General features: G+C 34.7%; 1 long non-coding RNA gene across 1 annotated transcript in view; it reads left to right on the top strand.

Annotated features, from left to right (window-relative positions):
- The window catches only part of LOC116468395 (uncharacterized), a 112,925-nt gene that overhangs the window by 5,813 nt on the left and 95,311 nt on the right, over positions 1 to 11,801 (top strand). The window lies entirely within an intron of this gene.

The following is an 11,801-nucleotide window of genomic DNA, read 5'->3' as shown; positions in this document are numbered from 1 at the left end:
TAGATAGATAGATAGATAGATAGATAGATAGATAGATAGATAGATAGATAGATATTCTCCTGGAATATTTTTAGGCAAGAATGATAACTAAAATACCTGAAACTCTGAAAGCTTGCTTTGCCCAGAAAAAGGAAGATGATGGTAGAAAGGATCAGGAAATAGTTGCCAGGTATGAAAGCAATTTGACATATTTAGTGTCAATTAAAAACAAACAACTTTCTGTTAGAGATGTCAAGAAGTAAAATATACTTAATCAAAGGATACCAAGCTATCTGTCAGAGGAGCTGTTCAAGCAAAATTTATTTGACAAGTGGGTTGAAAGAATTCAAAGGAAAGCCCGACCTCTGAAATCTACTGGACCAAACTTTAATTTCCCTTTCAACATCAAAATACTATGCTTTTGAAACGCACATTAAAATAAGCATACAAGTCAATAAATGCCAGTCACCCGATAATTTGTAAGTGCTAAGACAGTTTAGAGATGGAAGAGAAAATAACTTCTATGGTGGAAAAAAAGCCTCAAAAAAGTAATGGGATTTTAATTGGACCTTTAGGGGAAAAAAAGAAGAGTACGTGTTGCACACATTCCAATAAAGGGAAGACATCTGATCAAAGATAAGAAAAACCCAAATATGTGTGGAATTGTCAGGGGAAAAATGATAAAATACTCCATTTGTATAGTTTATACCAATTTTCGAAACTCAAAACAAATATTACACATTTTATTCTCATAATGCCCCTGTAAGGAAATAATGTTACCTACACTGCAAAAAGAAACGAAAACTTAGGCTGGTCACAGTCAAACTGCAATGAGGACCTGTACTTTCTAACTCGCTTACAAGTGTTCATTCATTCTACTCTACCTTAAACGACATTCCATGGAGCAGAGTGTAATTGGTTTTTTCATAGTAGATGTATATATGAGTCATACATCTTGGAACTTGCAAAGAAGTTCTAAATTTTGAGCACTGTGTAATACATATTTATTGTCCCACAATTGAATATGTGTTTGCACGGGAAATATGTTTCTTTGAAGGTATTCTTTGAATCCAGTTATTTCAAAGATGAATAAATTATATGCCATTATGGCTTCCTTCATGTTGCATGTACAGCTATTATTAAATCTTCTTGTGTTAAAGTTAAAGCAATTCATATAGTAGTAGTTATTGTTGAACTTTTAAGATGCTATGCTTATTTCTGCTATGTGGAGGGAGAAAGTCCAAGCCTTCTATTTATGTTCTATCTCCCTGGAGCACCCATCCCCTTGTTCTTTTTGCCTGAATAACTATTATTCATCAAATCTTAGTTTAAATGTTACTTCTTCAGGGGAGTCTTTCTGAGCCCCTCTTATAGATCTAGTAAGTTTCCCTTTTGTATGTTTTACAGCACTCTGTATTTCCCATTTGTAACACAAATCATAATTGTAACTAAATATTTTGCAGAGTTATGATTTGTTTAATATCCAATGTCCTGAAAGACTGAGTTCTAAGAGAGCAGGGACTTCTTTCCTCTATATATCCCCAGCAACAAACACAACAACGTGCACCTGTAGACACCTAACTATTTTTGAAGCAAATGAACAAATGAATGAGTGCTAAAATTGAGTGAACCATTAAAAAAAGTGCTGATGATCTTTTAATTAATAATTATTGTTAAGTGATAAGTTTCATTGCAGCATAATTTCTTATTTTTTTCTTAGAAGCTGTTTCTGTTGAAATTTAGTAAGATCCTCTTTTCAAAACAATAACAAAAATGAATGTATTTCCCTTAGCACACTTTTTATAAGGTGACTCAAGAAATTGGAATATCCTGTAGAATATCAGGTCCAGCAAGTGTTGGAATTATGCAGCAATCACAGGATGGAATTTTTGAAACATTTTTAGATGAATGTAAAGAAAAGAAACTGAGTGTGTGCTCCTGACACAGTAATAGGTATTTAATAAAATAAATATAGTTTATAGATCACATGGGGCCTTTCTATGCCTGAAAGTAGAGGCATTGGCTGATTAAAAAAAAAAAGTGAAAGTAATTGTGTTTATTTTCATTAGTTTAGTCACTCTTAGTTAAGACTTTGGTGTAGGCTACCTCTCCATAGGATGAGCTTCAGTGAAATCATCTTTAAATGCAATCACTTCATTAATTTACATACATAAATTATAAAATATACACATATACGCAGGACCATCTCTAACAAGCTTTTTACAAAATGCTACTTGAAAAAATTTTAATAACGTTAACCTTTCCAATGACAAATGCTTTTTCTTCTTATATGTCCACAAGTCATCAGACAAATTTACCAGGGGTGTTCCACAAATAATGAGGAAGGATACCATTTGCATTCATAAATTTAGTCAGTTTGTCTACGTGGAAGGATCATATATCATGTCTATAATTTTATTTAAGGTATGTGGTTTAGAGACTTCTAATAAACTTGATATGCATTAAAGTAGAGAAGAGTAAGCAAAAAACATGTTTTCCTAAAGATCCAAGTAGTTTTTGATAACTGTTTAGATGAATAATAATCTCACCAGAGGTGATATTTTGCATATAAAGATATTGAGATACATGTTCAAAATATCAATATGTTGCATAATATTTAAAGCATATTCAGTAACAACAGTTTAAAAAATTCTAATGAGATACATCTCACCAAGTACATTGATAAATGGAAAAGCAAAATTTAAATGGCATTTGAGATTGATTTCATGCATTCTATCTAGTATTATCATTTTATCTCAATACACAGATTTCCACAGAGATATATAACTAGGTCATAATACAATCTCTACACTTATTACTAATTAATTATGTGCAAATGGAAAGAGCACTGATGGCAAAAATTTGCCAACCCAACAACACTTGAACCACGGAGGGCTATATTGCCAAGTGTTGAATTTGTCAGTTCTCAAATTATAAAAGATTAAGTCACAGACAGTATTCATATTACTGCGTCATATCTGTAAAAACTTATTAGGATTTATTAATGTGTTAGTCATCGGCCGTCATTAACCCTATAGAAGGTCAAGAGTGTCAGTCAATTAATCCCTATTAGAAGACTAGCCATGGAAAAAACCCTTGGATGTCTCAATCACCTGACATAATAAATTTTTATGGCCACATTTACTTACAGTAAAATATACTCTACCAATATGTAACTAAAATATTATTGAAATATGATGTTACTATATGAGATATGGATGGCAGACTAATTCATTGAGACATCAAAATTATAGTGGCAAGGCATTTTATGTGTTGTATAATTCTTGTGATGTAGCAGCTTTTTTTTTTTTTTTTTTTGAGATGGAGTCTCACTCTGTCACCCAGGCTGGAGTGCAGTGGCACAATCTCGGCTCACTGCAACCTCCACCTCCCCGGTACGAGCAATTTTCATGTCTCGGCCTCCTGAGTAGATGGGATTATAGGTGCCTGCCACACCACGCCTGACTAATTTTTGTATTTTTAGTAGAGATGGGGTTTCGCCATGTTGGCCAGGCTGGTCTTGAACTCCTGACCTCAGGTGATCTGCCCGACTTGTCCTCCCAAAGTGCTGGGGTTACAGGCGTGAGCCACCACGCCAGGCCTGATGTAGCAGTTCCACTTGGTTATCAAATCAGTAAAAGTCTAGGAAAATGGTGACATTTCTTAATGAAATCTCTCTGCTATGCGCACACGAGGATAAACAGTGTGCAACTGAATTTATTTTGTAATGTCATAATTTGTCTTGTGTTGAGAAGACAATATAAAACAAAGGTACTTCTGAGCTCAATACTACACTGTTTATGATGAAACCAAAAATTACCTCTTCTAGTTCAGGCAGTTGTTATCTTGGTAATGCCCATCCTAAGTCATTAAAACAGTAATTGAAAAATACTTGTTAACTACTATAATTGTAGGTTTTATTATTCATCGAAATAAAGGAGTGCTCACAAAGTACATCTTGTGTCATTTATGAACAATCGTTACTACACTACAAAGCAATTGAAAATACCTACTTCCATGAAAAATAATTGTAAATGTATTTATTAATATAGTTATAATGGATTTTAAATGAAATAGCACAAGATGCAAGAAACTCATATTTGCCTAATTCATCCCCTGAAAGAGCTAATCGGAATTCCTTGAGCAAACATTATTTTAAAAAATATCAAACCCAAAGTAAGTACTTCTGTGAAAATAAAAGAAAATCAAAATAAATGACTTTCCTGGAAGACAAAGAAATATGTTCTAATATTTGAAAAATAAATATCAAACACATTACATTGCTCCTGGCTGTAATATATAAAATGTGACCTCAATGTACTCTGAAAACTGAGAAGGTGATTGGCTATTGCCGAGTTTGTAAACTACAGTAGGATCTGTGTTTCCTGTAAGTTAATGTCATACATTCTAAATTGAGATTTTTTTAAGGATTGTACAATGCAACATAATTAACTTCCATATGCTGTGAATAGCTCAATATTATATGACAAATCCAAGAATTACAGAGTCAAGAGATTTAATGTAAAAGTTAAGGGTATTTTCTAATTAATTGATACTTTAAAAGTAAACCTATTTCAACAAAACAAATAAAATGAGAAAATGAATGCAAAAGCGGTTTTTAAATTAAAAACAATTTAAAGTTTGAAAAAGTAGTATTCAACTCTTTCTCACTTTCTTTGCCCATGTTTAATTATGAACTATTAGAATATGAAAGCATTATTAACCAGTATAAATCAGTGTAAAAACCAGTGGTATAGGTTGAATTATGTTTGAAGTAGTTGAAAAGGGTGAAGGATTGTGTGGGAAGTGGTGAGGGGCTGATGAAATCAGGCCAGGTTTTGCTGGAATCTTGCCTACAGTTACAATTAGATGAGTTAAACCTTATTACTGGTACAGAATGTATCTCTTTTAGAAGGAATTAAAAATGTCCTTAAACTTTTACTCAACTCAACATTTTACCTATTAAAAGCATCTAAGTTACTCCTATCAGAGTAGCTACAACTTTATGTCCACACCTAGAGACAGGTGTTGATATGGGGCCACTTTATTTGTAATGTAATAGGCATTTTTAATGTAATTATTAATTCAAGGAATGGTTATGATCTTAAGTGCAGCAGAGTAGAACAAGACACGTTGAATCAAATATATCTTAGTTCAAATTCTCACTCTATCATTAATGTGTGGGGTGGCCTTGAAAGTTCTATAACGTGCAATACATTATTCATCAGCATGTCTGTTGTATTCACAGCTGATAATGCCTACAACATAGGTTAGTGTCTGCCACATGCTAGGTTCTCACTGAAAACTTATTCCTGGCATGCAATAACATGAAACCTTATCCTTTAAATCATGCATCAGCTCTATTAATGTTTAATATGAAGCAAAAATGACAGAAATCTTTGGGAAATAGTCTTCCGTAATTCGGTACTTGACATTTGGCCCCTTAAGAGGCTTCAGGGAATCTCTAACACTTTTATGTAAAATTTACATGTTATGTAAATTTGTATATTCTGTGTAAATTTTCTAGAGTTTTATGACTTCATTGTTTATTGAGATACCCTGTTTCAAACCTCTTCCATTAACTTGCTGAACTTCTTTGTGCTTCAGTTACATAAACTTGAAAGTTATAGAATGAATGAGAAACTAAATGAAGTAATATATGTAAAGTACTTAAACAATGACTGGTATATAGTAAAGGTGTCAGAGGCATGTGAACCAAAACAACTTCGTCTTGAGTAGGAGCTGGGTAAAATGAGGCTGAAACCTACTGGGATGCACTCCCAGACAGTTAAGGCATCCTATATCACAGGATGAGATAGAAGGTCAGCACAAGCGCGGTGGCTCATGCCTGTAACCCCAGCACACTGGGAGGCCGAGGCGGGTGGATCACGAGGTCAGGAGATCGAGACCACCCTGAATAACACGGTGAAACCCAGTCTGTGCTAAAAATACAAAAAATTAACCGAGCACGGTGGCATGTGCCTGTAGTCCCAGCTACTCAGGAGACTGAAGCATGAAAATCGCCTGAACCTGGGAGGCGGAGGTTGCAGTGAGCCAAGATCACACCACTGCACTCCAGCCTGGGTGATACAGCGAGGCTCCATCTCAAAAAAAAAAAAAAAAAGAAGGTTAGCACAAGATACAGGTCATAAAGACCTTGCTGATAAAAGAGGCTGCAGTAAAGAAGCAGGCTAAAACCCACCGAAACTAAGATGGCAATGAGAGTGTCCTCTGGTCATCCTCACTGCTACACTTCCATCAGCACCATGACAATTTACAATGCCATGGCAATGTCAGGAAGTTACCCTATATGGTCTAAAAAGGGGAGGCATGAATAATTCACCCCTTGTTTAGCATATCATCAAGAAATAATCATAAAAATGAGTAACCAGCAGCCCTCGGGGCTGCTCTGTCTATGGGGTAGGCATTCTCTTATTTCTTTACTTTCTTAATAAACTTGTTTTCACTTTACGGACTCGCCCTGAATTCTTTGTTGTGCAAAATCCAAGAACCCTCTCTTGGGGTCTGGATCTGAACCCCTTTCCTGTAACAAAGACACAATAAATGCCTGTCATCAGTATCATGTCCTTATTTTTTTATCCATAATTAATTTATAGGTATAAGGAAATGTAATGCTTAGCATATCAAGAGTATAATATATATTAGATTGCCATAAAATGTTGGCGAGTCAACTGAGGATTAAGCTCTGATTTTTTTTTATCTTGCCCAAATTCCTACCTAAGCAGTTTGGTGAGTCATGCCCTACAAACTATAAATTTTCATCACATGGGTTTTATTTAACTCTACATATCATGTTTTACTTTCCAGTCTGACTCTGGCATAACATTACGTGACAAAGAAGAAAATCCAAATAGTTTATGTCAAAACATGTTTAAATATGTTTAAATATTTTTAAATGCCCTGCAGAGCTGTCCTTTGTGGGAGAAAATGTGCATCAGTAAAGAATCTCTATTAACATAGCTAGATCTTTTTCTCCCAGGCCCTCTCAATCCTGAGGAGATTAACTGAGAGTCTAGCACCTTTTATAGGTCTGAATAGGAAATATTTGTCATCCGTCATCTCTAAGGTCAGCCACTATGAGACTTCAAAGAACCTTGTTCTCCACAATCTTTTATCTTAACCTGAACATTGCCTTTCTATTAATCCTAGGTCTTTAGACAAACTCAACCAATTGTCAACCAGAAAATGTTTAAATTTACCCACGGCCTGGAAGCCCACCTGTTCCACTTCAAATTGTCTCACCTTTCTGGACTGTAAAACGTAAAGTAGAGGTTCCTCTTCAAAGAGACTTTCCTCCCAGTCTAATTAGGAACACATAGTAACTTCTCTTAGAAGCAAAATTTAGGCCAGGCATGGTGGCTCACGCCTGTAATACCAGGACTCTGAGAGGCCAAGGCAGGCGGATCACGAGGTCAGGAGATCAAGACCACGGTGAAACCCTGTCTCTACTGAAAAAATACAACAACAACAACAACAAAAATTAGCCGGGCACAGTGGTGGGCATCTGTAGTCCCAGCTACTCTGGATGCTGAGGCAGGAGAATGGCATGAACCCGGGAGGTGGAGCTTGCAGTGAGCCGAGACTGTGCCACTGCACTCCAGCCTGGGAGACAGAGCAAGACTCCATCTCAAAAAAAAAAAAAAAAAAAAGAAGCAAAATTTATTCAAAGACCAGTACTCACATTCTTAAATATCTGCTAGCCATAATACAGAAATCAATGTACTTTACGTTCTTAGCTCCCACAATTTAGCCTAAATATTTGCCCTAGCATTCTTATACTAGTCCAAGCAGGCATTAGGTCATAGCCTGTTCCTCTTCCTTATCTGAAGATGTTTCTACCTTTCTCAGCATTCCACAAGTTACTTCCTCCTTCCTTCGTTCTCCTCTGCCTTTGCCTCTTTTAAAAAGTTCTAAGTTGCTAGCCAATCAGGACAAACAGAAAATGTAAAGTCCCGTTCCAGCCAATAAAAACCAGACACGGCAGTAAGGTGGACACATCAGGTTATAAACGACCCTGTCTCCTTTGTTCAGTGTACTCTCATGACAAAACTGCTAGCAAGTGTACCCTTTCTGCAAAAAAAAAAAAAAAAAAAAAAAAAAAAAAGACTTGCTGAAAAAAATAAATTTATGTTCAAGTGCTATTTCTTTGTGACATCAAAGAACAAACATTTCTAACATGGACCAAACCAATTTATTTCTCAAATGTATTTGATGTCTCATGCCTCTCTAAAATGTATAAAAGCAAGCTGCATCCCAACCACCTTGGGCACATGTTCTCAGGACCTCCTGAGGGCTGTGTCATGGGTCACAGTCACCCATATTTGGCTCAGAATAAATCTCTTCAAATATTTTACAGAGTTTGACTCTTTTTGTCTACACAACAAAGGTTAAAAACCACTGTTATGAGTAATAAGAATGGAAATTGTAGGAAAAAGATCTCTAAGATCTCCCAAAATTTTCTGTTTCATAAAAACAATGAAAACACTGGCAAAAAACATTTTATTAAAACTCTAGAAAATAATCTAACATGTGCAACAATCCAAGGATCATTTAATGAAGAAAAGCAGTTTAATCTTATTTAAAATAGTGAATTTTGTGGTACTTTAACTTACCTTATTTTTATCCTCCTCTTTCCAACCTCATGGTACCCTTGAAAGCCAACAGCTCACAATTACGGTGACAATGAGTAGCCTAGCAGCCACTGGAGATGACTTAACATATTTGTAGCTCTCCTAAATTCCCTGGAAAACCCAAATCTCAGTATTTGCTTTTATTTAGCCTGTCTTATAGATATGCTAATATAATCAGTCCTTTCCCAAAGGACAATTGTCAAAAAAAAAAAATCAGTAGCAATTGTTTAACATCACACATGCCTGGGGTAGTAATATCAGTTGAGGCTAACAATAAGCTGAACAAAAACTTAAAAGGAAAAGAAGAGAATGAGATTGCCATAGGAGGATTTGAAAAGTTCTGACAAATTCCTGGGAATGTTGAAAGACACATTAATTCATATGGCTGTTCACACACCAAAGAAACACCTGAAAAGTTTTTAAGATTTCACCTCTGGCTGACCTTGGCGCTTTACGAAAGCAAATGGTACAGGTTAAGGAAGAGTTTAAACAGCCTACCTGAGCGTTGAAGGCATATCCTAAATCATTGGATCCCCTTACCAAAGGCTAGGACACTTGTCGGCTTTCAGTCATTTAAGAAAATCTCTGTCTAATTATTAGCCAACCACTAAGCTAATTAAACAGAAGCTTCAATGGCAACATACTACAAACAATACAAACCATAAGATTTAGCTCAGGAAAGTCATGAAACAAACAGCAACAGCAGCAAGCTCTGGGTCAAAGAGAAAACTTGATTTCCAGAGATGCCACACAATACTATTTAAGGTGTCCAGTTTTTTAAAATACAAGACATAGAAATAAACAAGTATGGCATGTACAGGAAAAAAATACATAAAAATAAAAAGGAGTCTCGTGTTAAGAGAACTAAAGGAAATTATAAGACAGTACCTCACCAGCTAGCATATAGAAAATACTATTATAATAAAATGATTTTTTAACAAGAATCAAGTACAAATTCTGGTGTTGAGAAGTATAATAATTGGAATAAAATATTACTAGAGGGGCTCAACCGAGCATTTGAACTGGCAGAGGAAAGAATCATAGACTTTAAGATAGGTCAATAACTATTATCCAGTCATGGGAAAAGAAAGAAAAATAATTAAGAAAAATGAGTACAGCCTCAGAGACCTATGACATATAACATTAAGTATACCAACACACACACAATAGGAGTTTCAGAAGTTGAGGACAGAGAGCAAAAAGCAGGAAATATAATTGAAGAAATAATGATCCCAAAACTCCTACACCTGATGAAACGTATTAATCTACAAATCCAAAAAGCTCAATAAACTAGAATAAACTTAAAGAGATCCATATCTAGACATGTCATAATCAACCTGTCAAAAGCAAAACACAAAGGTTGAATTTTAAAAGCAGTATGAGAGAAGATGCTCATCATGCATAAGAAATCATTAGTAAAATTGCAGGTGATTTCTAATTAGAAAAAAAAAAAAATCCAGAAGGCAGTGGGATGACACATTTGAAGCATCAAATGAAGACATCAACCAAGAATTCTATATCCAGCAATGTTATTCAACAAAAAACGAGAAGCAATTAAGACATTCTAAATAAACAAAAACTGAGAGAATTTGTCAGTTAGTAGGCCTTCCCTAGAAAAAATATTAAACAGAATCCTTCAGGCTGAAATGAAAGAGTACTAGATGGTAACTCTAATTCACATGAAGAAACAAAATAGCACAAAGTTAACTACATGGATAAATATAAAGATAGCATTAATGTGTTTTTATCTGTAACTTTTACATCTGATTTAAAATACAACTTGTGGAATAATAGTTATAATTCTGGATTGATGGACATACGTATAAAGTTGTAATTTATAAAATTAATTCCATAGACTAGAGTAGAGGGAATTTGGCTATATATAAAAATATTTAAAAAACTAAAAATAGATGAAAACTTCCTCAACCAAGTAAGGTCATCTATGAAAAACTCACAACTAACATCCTACTTAATGATGAAACACAAGCTTTCATTCTAAGGCAAGGAACAAGCCAAGGATATACCCTTTTGACACTTCAGTGTTGTGCTGGGGTTTCTAACCAGCGCAATTGGACAACAAAAATAAATTTAAAGTATCAGATTGAAAAGGAAAAAGTACAGCTATCTCTATTTGTAGAGGACATGATCTTGCGAATTTGAAAATGCTAAGAAATCCACAAAAATACTATTTATTGGCCGGGGCAGTGGCTCAAGCCTGTAATCCCAGCACTTTGGGAGGGTGAGGCAGGGAAATCATGATATCAGGAGTTCGAGACCAGCCTGGCCAACATGGTGAAATCCCATAATTACCAAAAATACAAAAATATTAGTTGCGTGCCTGTAATTTCAGCTACTTAGGAGGCTGAGGCAGGAGAATCACTTGAACCTGGGAGGCAGAGGTTGCGGTGAGCTGAGATCACACCACTGCACTACAGCTTGGGTGACAGAGCGAGACTCCGTCTCAAAAAAAAAAAAAAACAAAATAAAACAAACAAAAACTCTATTTATTATAGCTAATGAACAAATTCAGCAATAATGCAGGGTAGAAGACAAATACAGAAAAATAAATTATATTTTCAATAATTAGCAGTGAATAATACAAAAACCAAAATAAGAAAACAATTTCATTTACAATTGCAATAAAAAATAAAATACTTAGAAATAAATTGAACAAAATAAGTGCAAATATACAGTGAAAATGACAAACATTATTGAAATAAATTTTATAAAAACCCTAAGGTAATGAAAAGACATTTTTGAGTTCGTGAATTGGAAGACATTATTATGATGATGCCAATATTCCCCAAATTTATCTACAGATTTAATGCAATATCTATAAATATCCCAACTGCCATTTTGCAGACATTGACAACCTGATTCCAACATTCATATGAAAAGGCAAGAGAACCAGAATAGTCAAAACTGTTGGAGAAAATAAATAAATAAAACAAAACAAAGTTGCAGGATTCACACTTTTGAAATTAAATTTGTAATAACTCTTGAATTCACATTTCAAAATTTAATGAAGACATTGTGGTACTGGCATAAGAATAGGCATATATAACAATGAAGTAGAACTGAACATTCGGAAATAAATCTTTACATTTATGGTGAAATAATTTTCAATAAGGGTGCCATAATTCAATAAGAAAAAAATAGTCTTTCCAATAA

Source organism: Hylobates moloch, unplaced genomic scaffold (genome assembly GCF_009828535.3).
Source record: "Hylobates moloch isolate HMO894 unplaced genomic scaffold, HMol_V3 SCAFFOLD_5, whole genome shotgun sequence".
Classification (NCBI taxonomy): domain Eukaryota; kingdom Metazoa; phylum Chordata; class Mammalia; order Primates; family Hylobatidae; genus Hylobates; species Hylobates moloch.
Note: the sequence above shows the minus strand (reverse complement) of the source record. Positions and strands in the feature narration are given on the sequence as shown.